Raw genomic sequence first — 16,669 nt, 5'->3', positions numbered from 1 at the left:
AGATGCAGGCTGTAATGGAAGAGCAAGGAAGAAGAGTAGAGTGGTTAATCCTACAAGAAGAGGGGAAGAGACAATGGAGATAGCCAGAGTTCAGAGCCCCAGGAGGACAGAGAATGACCCACAGAAGATTGCAAGTGAGAACAGAAGACAAAATGACTTGCCAGAAAGAACAGAAGCAGGAAGGCCAGAGAATCGCACAAACACCAGGAAGAGCAGGTCTATGTGACTGGGGGTTCCCTACTAAGAAGAACAGACAGACCTATCACCAGAGCTGATCTGAAGGACAGATGGATGTGCTGTCTGCCAGGAACTAATATATGGGATGTAGACCTGAGGCAGAAGAGGATTCTAATAGAAGCAAGAAAAAAAATCCACTGATTGTCCGTCATGTGGAATCAAATGACCTACTAAATTCTTCCTGGGACTCATTGAGGAAGACTATGCCAGGATGGGGAAGTAGCTTAAAGAAACAGAGGCTCAGGTAATCTTCAGTGGGATTCTATCCCTCCCTGGAGGGGTAGAACAAAGGTGAGACAAGATTATGACAACAAGGAAATGGCTCAGGGAATGCTGCTATAAGGGGGGGCTTTGGGAAGTTTGACCACTGAGAGGTATTCATGGACAGAGGACTCTTCTCATGGGATGCATTTCATCTGAGTAGGGAGGGAAATGGACTTCTGGGATGGAGGTTGGCACAACTGATTAAAAGAGCTTTAAACCAGGAATTTAGGGATGATAGTTGGAAGATGATCATGTAATCTCCATGTCTGATTCTAATATTTAAGCAGGAGGAAAATCAAATAAGAGGATGCAACAATAGAGAAAGGAACCACAGAAGATAGGAGAATGGATAGCAAGAGGTAAGAAAGATAGCATCATTGGTATTAACATTAACAGGTAGGTAGGGGATACTGGGAGTAAAATGACCGTACCTAATCAGGTGAGGAATCTGGGTGAAGCCAATCATAAATAATTCAGAGGTCTTTAAGAAGCCTGGGTAACAAAATGGAGGAACTAGAACTAATGGTGCAGCAAGTGAAATTAGATAGTATGGGGACAACTGAAACATGGTAGAATAGTAGTCATAACTGGAACATAAGTATTGAAGTGTTAGTGCTCTTCAGGAAAGTCAGAAATAATAGAGTAGCATTGTATATTAACGATGAGATAGACTGTAAAGAAATTAGTGATGGAATGGATAAAGTGGAATTTGTTTCTGTCAAAATACGTTTGGGGAAGAAAATTAACAGAGGCACTGGGATAGTAATTGGGGTCTGCTACAAACCTCCAGGATCTGATTTGGATAGAGACCTCTACAATACTTTTAATGAAATAAATACCCTTTGGAATTCTATGATTATGGGAGACTTATTTCCCAGGTACAGACTGGAGGACCATGATATAATAATGATAGGGCTCATATATTCCTGGATGAGATAGCTGATGAATTTCTTCACCAGATAGTCACTGAACCAACAAGAGGTGATGCCATTGTAGATTTAGTATTCATAAGTAACAAAGACCTCACAGAAGAACTGGTTGTAGAGGATATAGGCACAGGAACTAGTGATGCAAGGGGTGCTACAGAACTGCCGGCTGCTGGCCCCGCGCACCCGGGGTTCCGGCCTCAGCTCGGGAGGAGGGGGAGTGGATAGAGTAAGGGGGTGGGCTTTCAGCATCCCCACTATTAAAAATGTTCCAGTGCCACTGGTAGAGGACAGCCTTGGTTCAAGTGATCATGAGTTAATTCAGTTTATTTTTGTTTATCCTTCCAATTAGTTTAGATCTATAATTTGGGTCCTTGATTTCAAAAAAGGAAACTTAAAAAAAATTAGGGGAACTAGTTAGGGAAGTGGACTGGACTGAAAAACTCGAGGTCTGCATATAGAAGAGGCTTGTAATTAACTTCTGCAATTTAGGCTTCAGATACTTTGTCTGTATCCCAAGCAAGGGGCAAACAATTGAAGGGAGGGGCTGCAGACCAAACTGAATGAACAAGCATCTCAAACAGGTTATTTTGAGAAAACAGCCTACAAATAATAGAAGGGATGGATCAGCAAAGAGAGCTACCTCTTGGAGGTTGGAAAGTGCGGGGATAAAGTGAGAACTGTCAAAAGTCAAGTAGAGTTGAACCTTTCAAAGGAAATTAAAACCAATAGAAAAATGTTCTTTAGCCATATAAATAAAAAGAAAACAAGGAAAGAAGTGGTACTGCTAAATACTGGGGATGGGGTAGAGATTAAAGATCATCCAGATATGGCCCAACACTTAATTGCATGTATTTGTTTCAGTTTTTAATAAGGGTAATAAAGCACTTCCTGACACTGCCCCGATGGCTAATGGGAACAAGGATACGGAAGTAGAAATGACCACATCTGAGGTGGAAGCCCAATTCAAACAGCTTATTGGGCCCAATAGCAAGGATATTTAATGAATCCATAAACTCGGGGATCATACATACTACATGACTAGAGAATTGCAAATATAGTTTCTATATTTGAGAGGCAAGGGGGAAGTGCTCTGGTAAACCATGGGGCCTTTTAGTTTGACCTCAATTGTACTTAAAGACTTGCAACACATTTTGAAAGAGAGAGAAGTTAAGGACATAAAGGTAAATGGTAACTAGGCTAAAATACAACATGGGTTTACAAAAGGTAGATCATGCCAGATCAACCCGATCTCTTTCTTTGAGAAGATAATAGATTTTCTAGACAAAGGAAATGCACTATATCTAATCTCTGGATTTCAATAAAGTTTTTGATACAGTTCTACATAGGAAATTAGGGGTTAAATTGGAGAAGATGGGGATTCATACAAGACTCAAAAGGTGGATAAGGAACTGGTTGTTAAAGGGGAGACTACAATGGGTCATACTGAAAGGTGAACAGTTAGGCTGAAGGGAGATTACTAGTAGAGTTCCTCAAGGATTGGTCTTGGGAGCAGTCTTGTATAACACTTTCAGGAATGACCTTGGCACAAAAAGTGGAAGTGTGTTAATAAAATTTGCAGATGAATCAAAGTTGGGAAGTATTGCTAATACAGAAGAGGACCAGAATATCATACAAGAAGATTTTGATGACCTTGGAAACTGGATTAATAGAAATGGGATGAAATTTAATAGTGCAAAGTGCATGGTCATGCATTTAGTGACAAGATTTTTTTTCCTAATCAGCTTGGGACATATCAGTTGGAAACAACAGAGGAGGAGAAAGAGCTGGGTGTATTGGTCAACAGTTGATCACAGGATGACTGAGTCACCAATCTGATGTGAATATGAAAAAGGCTAATGCAATTCTGGAAGTATCAGATGAGGAATTTCCAGTAGAAATAAGGAAGTATTATTACCATTATGTATGTCACTGCTAAGACATCATATGGATTACTGTGTGCAATTTTAATCTCCCATGTTTAGGAAAGATTAATTCAAACTGGAATAGGTGCAGAGAAGAGCTACTAGGAAGGAGTGGAAAAGAGCTACAGAAGAATGGAGAACCTGTCTTATCAGAGAAGACTTATGGAGCTTGGCTTGTTTAGCCTAACAAAACAAAGGCTGAGAGGAGATATGATTGCTTTATAAATATATCAAAGGTGGGTAAGGAGTTATTTAACTTAAGGGCCAATGTTGTCACAAAACAAATGGCTATAAACTGGCCATTGATAAGTTTAGGCTTGAAATTAGATCAAAGTTTCTCACCATCGAAGGAGTAAAGTTCTCAAACAACCTTTTAAGGGGTATATTGGGGGCAAAAAACTAACTTGTTTTAAGACTGAACTTGATACATTTATGGAGGGTTGGTATGATAAAATTCCCTATCTGGGCATATGGTCCACCTGTAACTATTAGCAAATATCTCCAATGGCCTGGGATGGGACACTAGAGGGGAACGGCACTGAGTTACTACAGAGAATTATTTCCCAGGTGTGTCTCTGGTGGGTCTCACCTACATGCTTAGGATCTAACTGATCACCATATTTGGAAGAGGGAAGGAATTTTTCCCCCGGTCAGATTGGCAGAGACCTTGGGGTCTTTTTGCCTTCCTGTGCATCATGGGGCATGGGTCACTTGCTGGTTTGAACTAGAGTAATTGGTTGATTCTCTGTAATTTAAGTCTTTCTTTAAATCAAGATTTGATTACTTCAGTAACTGATCCAGAGGTTATGGGCTTAGTAAAGGAGTGAGTGAGGTTCTGTGACCTGGGACATGCAGAAAGTCAGACTAGATGATCACGATGATCCCTCTGGCTTTAAAGTCTCCGAGTCTACATCAGTGAATGGAGGTGGGGCAGGTTAAATACGTTGGATGTTGCAGATGCATCTCCCCATCGTAGGTGAAAGTTTGTGTATCTGCAGGTAAAGAGGGTTCATCTGAGGATCAGTCTTGGCTGGGTTGTCTGTTTCTGCTAGATAATATGATGCTGATAACATTGCTACCACAGTGCCAATTTTTCTACCTGATGTCGGAGGTGTTTGAGGCAGAGAAAGCTTTTTCTAAATCATGAAAACTGTTTTCACTACTCAAAAAATGCCAGAAACTTTGCACACACCATTGAACTGGACACCAGCAATTGGCTACCTTTATTTTGTTTCATACATTTCCCTCCCCCTTGGAGTTTTACAGTACATATGGTACATACATCCTAAATGCACTTCAGAAGACGATTTCTCATTGTATGGTCCTAGAAAAATACAATTTGCCATTTTAGATCATACAGTACCATTGGTTTGTCCATCAAGTCTGGCATCCTGCCTCCCACTGTGGCCCATAAATATTGCTTCAGAGGAAGATGTCTATTCCCCACCACTTTATAACATGGATAGATAGCTGTGCGGGATGTGGGGAATGGTTCCTGGCTGCTAGTGTGATCTGAATCCACAATGAAACATCAAGTTAGATCACATGTCTATTCCTGTGTATGACTAGCTATTTGTTGTTGATCATAAATAGGGCCCTACCAAAGTCAAGATCCATTTGGATCAATTACAGAGGGTTTTAAAATTGGTCAATTTTCTGTTTTCAGCTTTTTTTTATAACAGCATGAAATTTCAGATGTAACTGTGAGTCCCAACCCAAAAGGTACTCAGAGATGGGTCTGATCTCCTCCCACCCCTAGAGCAAGATAAGTCTTGTCCCTCCCCAGCCTGGCTGGGACTCCCAGCTAGGAGCCACTCAGCTGGGGCGCTCCCAGCAGCAGAAGGAGATTGGACCCGCCACCTCCTCTGGCTGCAGGAACTTCTGGGGCTGCTGCCCAGCCCCAGAGCTGCCCAGCCCCTAAGCTTCCTGCAGCAGGGGGAGGCACTCAGAGGTGGGTCTGATTTCCCCAGAAGAGCAGCCGTGCATGGGAAGCACAAGTCCTATCCCAGATAGGTGCCCCCCAGCTGAGGTGCTTCCAGTAGAATGGGGGAGAACAGATTTCACAGGGAAGGGCTTATTTTACAGTCTGTGACCTATTTTTCACAGCCATGAAATTGTTAGGGCCCTAATCATAAAACTAACCAGATATATTGTAAATTCATATTGCAGTGAATTCTCTATCTTTATTATACATTATAGATCCCTGGCTCTTGTACATGTGAGCACAGTAAACCTTTCCCCCCACGTGCACATCTTTGCAAAGGCCAGAGATGGTCAATGTTCTTGCACTCAAAGGAATTCAGAGACTGTTCCTTGAGGTGCAAGTTTCCCCAGGGAGATGGGAGAGGACCATGGGCCAAGGACATACAATGGCATGAGCTAGACAACAGTGGAATAAGACTTTCTGTTGCTTCCCCTCCACCCCAAAAAAAGTGACTCCTAACATGTCAAGTTCTCTGAGCCCTCCTGATACATTAATCTAGCCAAGTAAAATACATTATAAAAATCCACAAAAGTGTGTGTTTAAAAAAAAAAAAAAAAAAAAGTACATCATCTTCAATGGAAAATAACGAAAGAGAATATCAGATGGACTCAGAGCATATAGGGGTCAACTTGATCCCTTGCCATGTAGGCTTCCTCCACAATAAATCAAAGCAGCCAAATAAAACAATATAAAAATCAGCAAAGAACAAAAAAAGTGCAACAAAATAACCTTTCAGGGGCTCTTACTGACTACATTCCACCCATTATTCTTGGCTAGTTGTAAGCCCTGGTAATGGAATCAGATTGGGATGGACAGCAATATTGCTGTATTTATTCAGCAAACACTTGCCCCAGCCAGGAAGATGTGTAACACATTTTGTCTTGCTCAGCTCAAGTTCAGGAAATATTATGTTTTGGTTTTAGAGACAAAGTGATGGTTTTAAAGAAAAGATGTTAAATGAGGAAGGGATTGGCAAGTTAGAAAATGCAGTGCTCTTCCACGTGAAAACTATACTTACCGATTCTATTTGTGTTGAAATGAAGACTTTGCACTGATGTGGTCTGCCTCAGCAGAGCTGCTTTGATGTTTATTAGGACTCTGGTTTGGAGTACAAAATGCATGAAGAAGAAAAATATCTTCAAAGATAGGGCAAAAAGAAGCCAACTCCCCAAAATGGGTAGCAGACATGGTAACCAGCATCCTTTGCTTTTGTTAGCCAAGCTATACCCCTAATGTTTCCCTTAGAATGCCAGGGTAATTATGATACTTAATTTTATGTTCCTAACATTTTGGGATGGAAAAAAGCCACATGGCTCATCTAGAGTCATCCATGTATCTCTCTAGCTTCCATACCCTGTAATATTTTATCCTCTAAGTGCTTGTATGATGATTTTTTTCAGTATGTTACTGATTATAGCATCTATTGCTGCTTTTGGTACTAAGAGATTACCCTCTGCATAAAGAAGTGAACTCCCTTAGTGCCTGCTCCTTTCAGCTTTGTTTGTGCATCCTATAAATTATTCAGAGTTGATATTAGTGGATGTGGTCCTGCTCCAGTTCACCCGGTTATATTAATAATCTTAGATCATTATGCAGATAAGGTGCCAAAGCAGCACATAAGTAGGGAAATTTACAATGCAGATTTTTGGAATAATTCTTATCTGTATGATGCCAAACTCCACTTGTGACATGTATTTGCAAGCTATAATCTTCAGCACTGTTTCTTTCATCCTTGGAGTCAGGGTTGAAATCTGGCAGGGACCTTTGGGGAATGCGGTGTGATTTTTTTTTTTTCTCCCCTCCTTCCCTCCCCCCATCATCCATGCTCATAATGCTTTGAAGATTATTGCAATCAGGAGCTTCATATAGGCAGCCATTTTGTGTATTATCTGCAGTCTGCTCACTACTGGCATGCTTGTGAAGTGTTTTGAGTACTTCTGCAGAAGATTTCCAATCACCTCTTCCTTCCTTTTTACTGGACTATGTAGCAAATATCTATAATGGGGTGCAACTGAGAGAGTCTGATTCTCCCTCCATTCAGTTGCCTAGGCAACAGTCTTGTGGCTATCCAGCTTTTTTTTTCATTACTGGAGATGCCATTTACTGTTGATTTCCCTCCCTCTCTTGCTGTATTTACCACTGAAAGAGAATAAAGAAACGTGTTCTGCTTTTCTTTAACTTTGGAGATCATTCACAGTATAAAGTCTTACTAAATTATGTATGATAGGCAATCATACCATAGGCAGAATGCATAGTTTAAGAAACCACATAATTAATATTTTTCTACGTAATAGGACAATTTCAGAGGTGAAGATAGTTAAAGCTAGATTCTCTGGAGGACAAATTCTGCTCCCAGTTATACCTATACCATTGTGAAATCAATCAAACTGAAATGTAAAGATAGGTTGGTGTAACTGAAAACAGATTTCAAACCCCTTAAACTAAGTTTGATGCCTTTTTTACACGCATTGAGGGAAGAGCAGCGATCAAATGTGGGATAGGGAGGGGGAAGTGCTTACATGGCCTTGCTCCTAGACCATAAGAGGCCTAAACATCCTTGCCCTAACTGGTTTATAATTCAGACAGTCTCCCCAAGACAGGTTTGTGATGGGGTGTATACGCCACACTGGCAGTGAAGGGAATAAGGGGATCTGTAGAGCCCAGTTAGCCCATTGTGTGGCACTGGGAGGGGAGACAGGTAATTAAAGATTAGACCTAGCTGGGGACAACCAGACTGGGTGGTTTCTATAAAAGGAAGGACTACCGGACAATAGGGGGAAGAGACCCGGGAGAGGAGCCATTGAGTTTCCTCTCTGTGGAATGAACCATATAAGGGCTTTTGGGAAGGACCTTGTACCTTGGGAGTGTTTCTGAAGGAAAAGCATCCAATGTAGTTGTAGCCGTGTCAGTCCCAGGTTATTAGAGACAAGGTTGGTGAGATAATATCTTTTATTGGACCAACTTCTGAGACCTGAAGAAGAGCTCTGTGTAGCTCAGAAATTTGTCTCTCACCAACAGCAGTTGGTCCAATAAAAGATATTGCCTCATCCACTTTGTCACTCTGAAGGGAAAGGGCAGCTGGGGCAAGGAAGAATCCTAAAGCAGGCTTGGGAGAAGAGAGACTCCAGAGAAGAAGCCCTGAGGAGGAGTCCGGCATCCTGGTTGTGATGCTCTCTAACAGAGTGAGGAAGAACTCTGTAGCGCCAGGAAGAAGAGGGTGAAGAATATGTGGAGGACTGAGCCTGGGAAGCGTGGAAGAGTTTTCATTTCTTTGAGTTGGGACATTGTCCACCTGGAAGGGGTGGGACTCTTGGGGTATGTCTACACAGCAAAAACACTTGCAACAGTGGATCTCTGAGCCCAGCGCTACAGAGTTGGACTTGAGCTGTGGAGCTAAAAATAAGCATGTAGACTTTCTGGCTTGGGCTGGAGGTCAGGTGCTGAAGCCCAGGGGAGGGTTCAGAACCCGAGCTGGAAAATCTACATTATTTTTAATACCATAGTGCAAGCCCAAGACTGTTGACCCAGACTCTGAGACTTGCTGCAGTGGGTTATTCCCCCCCTCTTCCAAGTAAACATACCCTTTGTTTGACTTTGTGAAGAGCCACGTCACTGCACTGACCACCGAAGGCTGGAGGAGGTGGCTGTGGTAGATGGGGCTGCAATGTGGGTCTTTCTCTGAAAGGACACTCTGGGATTATGAGTCTATGACAGGTTTAAACTGGACATGCCCTCCTTCTAGTTCCCTATTTCTTTTGATCAGGAAATATAATAAAATGAATAATCAGCAAAACAAATTGTTACCCCTAAAGATGTGTGTACAAATTTGTGTACATGTACTTGTTGTTCTCTGTACTTCCATTTCTTCATTGCTCTTTTTCATTCTCATATTCTATTGTTTTGGCTTCTATTTCTTTCTATCCATCCATCACTTTTTTTTCTTTCTGTCCATTGTTTATCTAGTTACTTAGTCCTTTTTTTCCCCTTTGACCCTTTCTTTTTTTCTCACATGTCTCAATTTCACTCCCATTTTGGGAAGCCTCATTCATTTAGTTCTAAAATTACCTCAATTTCACTCTTATTTGGTGCCCACTTATGTTTTCTGTTGGAAATTACTTAAATCACTAATAAAGAATCGGTAAGCACTGGATGTTATAAAGAGAATTATTTACACTTGTAGAAATGAAACCCATACCATGATGTTTCCTGAATGAATGACCTTTTTTGTGTATGTCCTTTATTGTGTGTCTTTGTCACAGACTCTGTCCCACATTTGACCCTCAAAAGGTTGGGAGTATGGCCCCAGGTCCACTAAATTTTCTGCCCCATACCAATCCCTTGATTTCTGTCTTCCATTGCTTCCCTTTCTCTTCCCTTCACTGCAGACATCTTTTTCTCCACCCACTCTCTCGCTCCCTCTCACTGCCTCAGTGTTTATTCTTTGTGTTTCTTTCTTTTCTCCATTTCCTGCAAAATCTCTCTCTCTTTCTCCTACTATATTCACCCCACAGGGTGTATTTCACTCTCTCCCTATTGTCCCTCTCCCTTTTCTCTTCAGTGTCTTCCTCCCTCTTCTTCCCATATAGTTTTCCTCCCACCTCGTTGTCTGACCATCTGCCTCTAGATCCTTTCCTCTGCTTGACCATCCTCAGATCCTCACCCCTCCTGTGCCTCTCATTCCCTTTTACATTTTTCCCTTAGGAGTTATTTAGCTCAAATACCAGTGGATATGGCTCCACTGATGTCAGCCAACTGTGTCCTGTCTCTTGAGTCTGTAGGGCTGCATGAGGGAGGATGGTAGGGAGTAGACCTACAAGGGGAAATATGACCTGCTGCTCTGAAATGGTGGTCTATGTCCTTTTTACTACACTATTACAAGTTGCAAAAGAATTGATGCTGCTGAGAGGCTGTGTGGTTATCTTTTGTTGTTTGTGTGGTGCCATTGGTGCAGTTGGGAAGGGAGGGAGAGTTAATTAGCCAGTGAGAATGTTGATAGGATGTGTCTTGGAGAAGGTCAATGGCTGAGAGGACAAGGTCAATGGCTGAGAGGCATATTCCAGAGACCTGACTCTTCAGGAGCTCCTGGTTCCATTGAACCACTTGATGAGCCACCTCCCTGCTCTTCCCCACATTCTCACTGGCCCTAACTCTTCACCTTGAGGCCAGGAGGTGATTGGTAGGCAGAAAGGCAAAAGAAGGAAAGTCCCAGTAAATATAGGGAAGCAATTTAAAGTTCCAGTGTCCTATGTTGCTTTAATTCAAATGTGGATAGGAAAAGTCATGGGGGGATACTTTTAGTAATAGAATTAGTCTCTTGTTACATGTGTGCTAAAATTCCAATAATTAGAGAAGCTGTCTGTTCTCCTTAATGACAATTTGGGTTTAAAATAATTGGAAGCCCTACTCAGAAGTGAGATGGCTGCCTTGTTAACCAAAGATTCCTTCTATTAGCAGGGGTGACCACAACAAACAGAAGTGGTGACCACTTAAAGGAGCTGGAAGTACAGACATGTTATAAGATGACTGGTTTCTTGAATCAAACCAAAATGTATTGGCACTCCACCCAAATGATCTGAAGCCAACAACACCACGGTTATCTGAGCTTGATAGGGAATCCTAACAATCCCAAACATTCAGGGCTAGGATGTGGGAGGCCCTGCATGGCTGCACAGGGTTGGAGAGGACACACATTAGAAGTCTCAGAACAACCTGAGTTTTGGGGCATGAGGGTACTGTATGCTCCTGCTCTGCCTCCCCACCCCAGGGAGCAGGATGCTGGAGAGGGATATGGTTTCCGCCTACTTCAACCTTATACTCTCCCCTTTAGCTATCTAGTCTCCATGGATTGCTTGCAGACAACAGTGTCTGTGGTCCCCAGTGGGCTTGTGCTCATGCATAGGGGAATACGAAGGCATGGGAGGAGCTTTCCACCCTCTATGTATGGCATCTAATGTACCAGTTCAACACTGGAGCATGATCATACTCTCTGTAATTTCACTGCAATAAACTGTGGGTCTTTTGTTTAAAAAAGAACGCATCTCAAAAATAAATTGAGAACATTATGGAGAATGGTTTAAAGTAGACAGATTTCTGACACATGTATTGCGTGAACCTTTTTCCATGATAATTACCTAGCTTCTGATCAAAACCAATAATTAGGATGGGAGGAAGTGAGATAATGTAAAAAATATATAAAACACTCTAGGTAACTTTACTGTTCTCCTTGAGTGCAATAGGAATTAATTTCTCTTTATAAAAAAAACTCTGGGATTTGGAGCAACTTTTAAAATAAACCTGACCTAGATGAATATTTGGGAGAAAAGGGGGGAGTCTTGCTTTTCATAAGTTTTTTTTAAAAATTAAATCTTTATCCCTCCTTGCTGGACTATTGATAGGATAACAGATCAGGTGTTTCAAAGTAGATTTGTAGATTTTTTTTTTCTCTGTCAGTTTATTATGAGTGTGTGTTTGGGTTAATGTTTCCCCTGAAATACCATATGTTGCCATATAAGGCAGTGAATATGGAAAGAATCTCTATTCAGGAAAGTACTTAAGCATGTGCTGAATTTTAAGCACTAGGCATGTGCTTAAAATTTAGCACATGCTTTTGTACTTTCCTAAATTAGGTCTTAAGTGTGCATTATACAAGACTGTGATGTGATTTCTCAGGGCACCCAAAAATCTAGGTCACCATGTAACAGCTCTGCCTCAGCATGAGAGAGATTTGCTAATGCTAAACTGGGTGACAACTCCCTGTCACCCCAGTCTGATAGCCACCCCAGACAAACACCCCAGGACCCTGCTAGCCCTTACTTTGCCTTGTGAGAACACTTGCTGCACCCTTGTTCCTAGTTCCCTAGAAGAACGTTCCCCATGAGCATTCAGCCCCTTTCATTGGACAAGCACAGCAATTACAAGGTCACTATCTCCAAAGAGACAGTACAAACACCCACTTGTTTGGGTCACCTTAGAATTCACACTTTACTTAATATTACAGCACTGAGGCTACTTATGATAAAACAAAGAGAAGTTTATTAACAAAGAGATTTAAGTGATATAAAGCAAGGATAATGGAAACAGAATTGGTTACAAAAGAAACAAAAGTATAACACACTTCTGAGAGAATAAACATAACTTTAGCAAGCTACAATCCTTTTGCTAAAGCCATTTTCTCACCCTCTGTTTTTTTTTTTTTTTTTTTTTTTAGAGTTTGCTGATTTCCTGTTAAGTCAAGATCCCGGTTGTCATGAGTCCACTATGCTCTACCAGGAGTCTCCTCAGTAAATGGCTAATGAAATGTCTTTTTGCTTCTCCTTATATTTCCCAAAGTTTATTGTCTTTGTTTCCAGAGTCAGGATGAACTCCTGGGGTTTAGACTCCTGTGCCTTCCCATGCTGATTTCATGCTCCACATCAGCCTGGCATTTCCTGTAGACTTCCATGCAAATACAGCTCCTATTGCATTTGGCTCCACAATGCTCAATTTACATTAAAGACAGGGATATAGCTACTTCCCTCCTGGCTGGAAGAAGACCTGTTTCTCCCTTTTGTTTGGTTACAGACTTTAAATCTAATATCAGTAAGGAGCCATAATTCCTCATACACTATTAATACATACATTTCAAGATTATATTAAAGATCAATGTATTACTAGCTGGCATTCCATAACTTACACGACACTCTTTATAGAGCAATACTATGACAGCAATGCATTAGGTGTTTATCAGGCTTGATAAGAGTTGGTGTTACATGACGGTGGACTCTTTGCCAGTTGGCATTGAGGGTCTCTGAGGGCCACAAGCACATCCTGCTCACTTTACCCACTGCAATATCCCCATTGAAGTAAAGGGGACTCCAAGTTGTGGTATGGATTTTGTGACTCTTACTCCTTCTGGCTGAGATTTTCAAAGCCACCTGAAGGATTTGGACACCCAACTGCCATTAGAAATTAATAGGAGTTGAGTGTCCAGATCCCCTAGACAGTTTTGAAAACCTTGCCCTCTGAGTTGTCCTACTGACCTCAATGGGCCTGCCCATGGGGTAAGGTGCTATTCAGCATCAGTGCAGCAGAATCCAACCTGGGTGTGTAAAGTGAGCAGGATTGGAGCAATGACTGTCATGCTAAAACTATCCTCAACAGTCATTTAAAGTTAAAATGATTTACTTGTAGGCTTTCTGATCAGTCCATGGAAATTTTATGGCCTTATGCCCTGGTTTATGAGCCTTGAAATGAGTTTAAATTAGCTTAGTAGCACTTGGAAAAGTTGGTAATGTCTTTCCTTATTTGGCTGGGGATGGGAGGAATTCTTTCCTGAATGTATTGTTTTTCTTAGTGTGTTTGCTGCTGCTGTTTTTTTTTTAAATGTGATTCAAAAGTGTACAAGGGCAAAGGAAAAAGGGATCACTTTCCCAGCTCTCTTGAATGTCCCAGATGGGCTTCAATTATTAACATAATATGAAATTCTGTTTGAAACAAAACATCTTTTCTACCCTGGAGTAATTAACACAGTTTACCAATTTCCTTTCATGTTATCTATACTTAAAAGGGCACACTTTCAAAATGTGTGTGAGGGGGGATAGGTAGGCACACAAATCCCTTTATGTATGAATGGGATTTGTTCATACACTTCCTACACACAAGTAAAATAAGTACAGGGATCAGAAACTACTGAGCACAACTTTTTTCTTGGAAGTCAAAATCCTATTATTTCCAAAGGGCCTGCCAGCTCTACCAGTGAATTTATGCTTCATTATAATTAGAGCTGCTTGCATTCTATTAACAAAATACTTTGTAATTTGTATATACTTATCTTTAGACAATTATGGTTATTTCCCCGCTCTTTTGCTGTTCCTAGTTGATTATTAAAGCAAACTGTTGAGCCCTAATAATAATGTACAATGTATTCCAGACATCTAAAGACATGCCAGACTCACCAGGGGAAATCAATCACATTTTAGTATTCATTCTCAAGCAGCCTACTGTTCTGTCACTGTGGGCATGTCTTACTGTAGTACTCCATTCGAGTCCTACAAGCAGAGAGGCTCCAACTGACAAGTTCAGAAGTACAGCTGACACTCTGCATATGCTAATCATATCTGTGAATGGAAAAACAAAGCTATTGTGCTGTGTGCAAAGACAGTTGTGGAGCTCTAGGATACAGTTGACCTTAAGAACCTCTCTATCCAGCCTTGAACCTTTAGGCTTTAAAGGGAATCATCCTAAATCCATTCCATAAGCTTGTGGCGGATTTGGAATACTTTTACTTGAGACTGTTTAGTTGCTTTAAGAGGTCATTATTGACCCCATCAGTTTCACGGCAAAATGTTCTAGTTTGAATTTAATATCTTGAAAAAGATCTTTGAAAGAAATAACATTGTGATTTGACAAGTGGGCACTGTCTGTTAATTTGTGCATCTTTTTATAAGAAATTTGGGTGAATGGTGTTTTTATCACATTAGTTTTGCAGTTGATCAAGCCTCTGTAGTGTTGAACATGGGGAAAATCGGGGTTTAGATCTGGAATACATCTGAACTTCCTGGCTCAGGATTATTTTAGAACCCCAAATCTGAACAGCCTCAAACTTTGGGTAAGTTTGTGTTTGGACATGAATCCAGATTTCTACTTTGTAGATCAGGCCCATCTCTTCTCTATTTACTACAGCAGCCCTGTTATTTCCTGTACCTCATTATACCATGCATATTCCCTGCATACAGCACTTGCCAATTGATGGACACTTTCTCTTCTGATTCCGCACTGCAGTCCTTGCTGGTTGTTGTTCTGCCCTTAAATTCTATTAGATATAACATTTAATACTACAAAAGTCAATGAAAGTTCATAAGACCCTTAAATCAGTAGATCCTTCAAGAAAGTGTAGGTTTAAAGTAATATATACACCTCTGGACTGCTGGAAAATGTTATTTAAGTTTTTCATTTCCTGAATAACAGTTTTAAATTAAATAATCTGTGTGAAACCAAAGTTGTGAGGTGAGTCAATGCTAATAATAGTTTACTTAGGCTATATGTTGAACCAAGAGAAATTGAAAAGCATCCAGTTTCAAACTTCAGTACAAGTGTTCAAAACAAGTGTTTTGTTTGGGACAAAAATCCAAATCACTCTACTTCAAAATCACTGAATAAGAAATTGACTGCATTAGACTCTCTTCAGGTCACTACATACCTTATAGGCTTGATTCACCACTGCTTTTGCAAATGGCTAGCTTCAGTGGATGAGGGAGTCACCATTGACAGAAGGCAGGTGTCATTTGCAACATAGCCTCATCTCTACGGTTTCAAAAGTGGGAGGGTAGCTTTCACTTGCAGCCAGGGAGATGGTGGATGCTGCCAGAAAGATAGATCATCAAATTCTACGGCAGACCTGGTTGTGTGATAAAAATGACTCAAGTGTGTCTGGAAAATGCAGTGCTGTCAAAATCAAAACACTCTCTGAAATTGTGCCATTTTTGCCAAAATCTCAATTTTGGACAAAATGGAGCAAAATTCTGACACTAGAACAAAATATTTCATTTTTTCATCTTGAAATGATATTTTGTTTCAATGGTTTTATGTTGCATTATATAAAATAGGTCTAAATAGAAATAACTTTTTCACTCCCAATTTTATTTTATTTTATTAGAATTTTCTTTTGTGGATAACATCAACATTTTGGATTTTTGCTCCAAATTTAACTGAAAAAAAAAAGAGGTCAAAATCTTGAAATCCTTTGCAACATGAAATTTTCATCCTCTGCACAGCACTAGTTCTTGTTTGTTTGTTTGTTTGTTTGTTTTTGTTTCATTTTTTATCCATAGTTTGAGGAGTTTAACTGTAAACTTAATTGTAAAGTGTAAACCCAGTTGATCTTTCAAATTAAATAAATGAAAAGGTTAAAGTATAAACTGTATAATGCCGTGAATTACTGAGGCACAGAGACCAAATCATTGGCATAAACAATGGCATAAACAGCAATACCAGGAATAGTCGTATCAGATAAGAGAGAGCAGTAAAGATAGACACATAGAATCATAGAATAACAGGGTTGGAAGGGACCTCAGGAGGTCATCTAGTCCAACCCCCTGCTCAAAGCCGGACCAATCCCCAACTGAATCATCCCAGCCAGGGCTTTGTCAAGCCTGACCTTAAAAACTTCAAAGGAAGGAGATTCCACCACCTCCCTAGGTAACGCATTCCAGGGCTTCACCACCCTCCTAGTGAAAAAGTTTTTCCTAATATCCAACCTAAACCTCCCCCTCTGCAACTTGAGACCATTACCCCTCATTCTGTCATCTGCTACCCTGAGAACAGTCTAGATCCATCCTCTTTGGAACTCCCCTTCA

The 16,669-nt window shown here is 40.7% G+C and overlaps 1 long non-coding RNA gene across 1 annotated transcript; it reads left to right on the top strand.

Annotated features, from left to right (window-relative positions):
• The first annotated feature begins 785 nt into the window (after positions 1-785).
• On the top strand, positions 786-16,279 carry LOC119853616. The gene is made up of 3 exons (XR_005292144.2): positions 786-860; positions 3,413-3,588; positions 12,544-16,279. It is a non-coding gene; the product is annotated as an uncharacterized LOC119853616 (long non-coding RNA).
• The last annotated feature ends 390 nt before the right edge of the window (positions 16,280-16,669 follow it).

This window comes from Dermochelys coriacea, chromosome 3 (genome assembly GCF_009764565.3).
Source record: "Dermochelys coriacea isolate rDerCor1 chromosome 3, rDerCor1.pri.v4, whole genome shotgun sequence".
NCBI classification, from domain to species: domain Eukaryota; kingdom Metazoa; phylum Chordata; order Testudines; family Dermochelyidae; genus Dermochelys; species Dermochelys coriacea.
The sequence above is the reverse complement of the archived record's forward strand: the minus strand, read 5'-3'. Positions and strand labels throughout refer to the sequence as shown.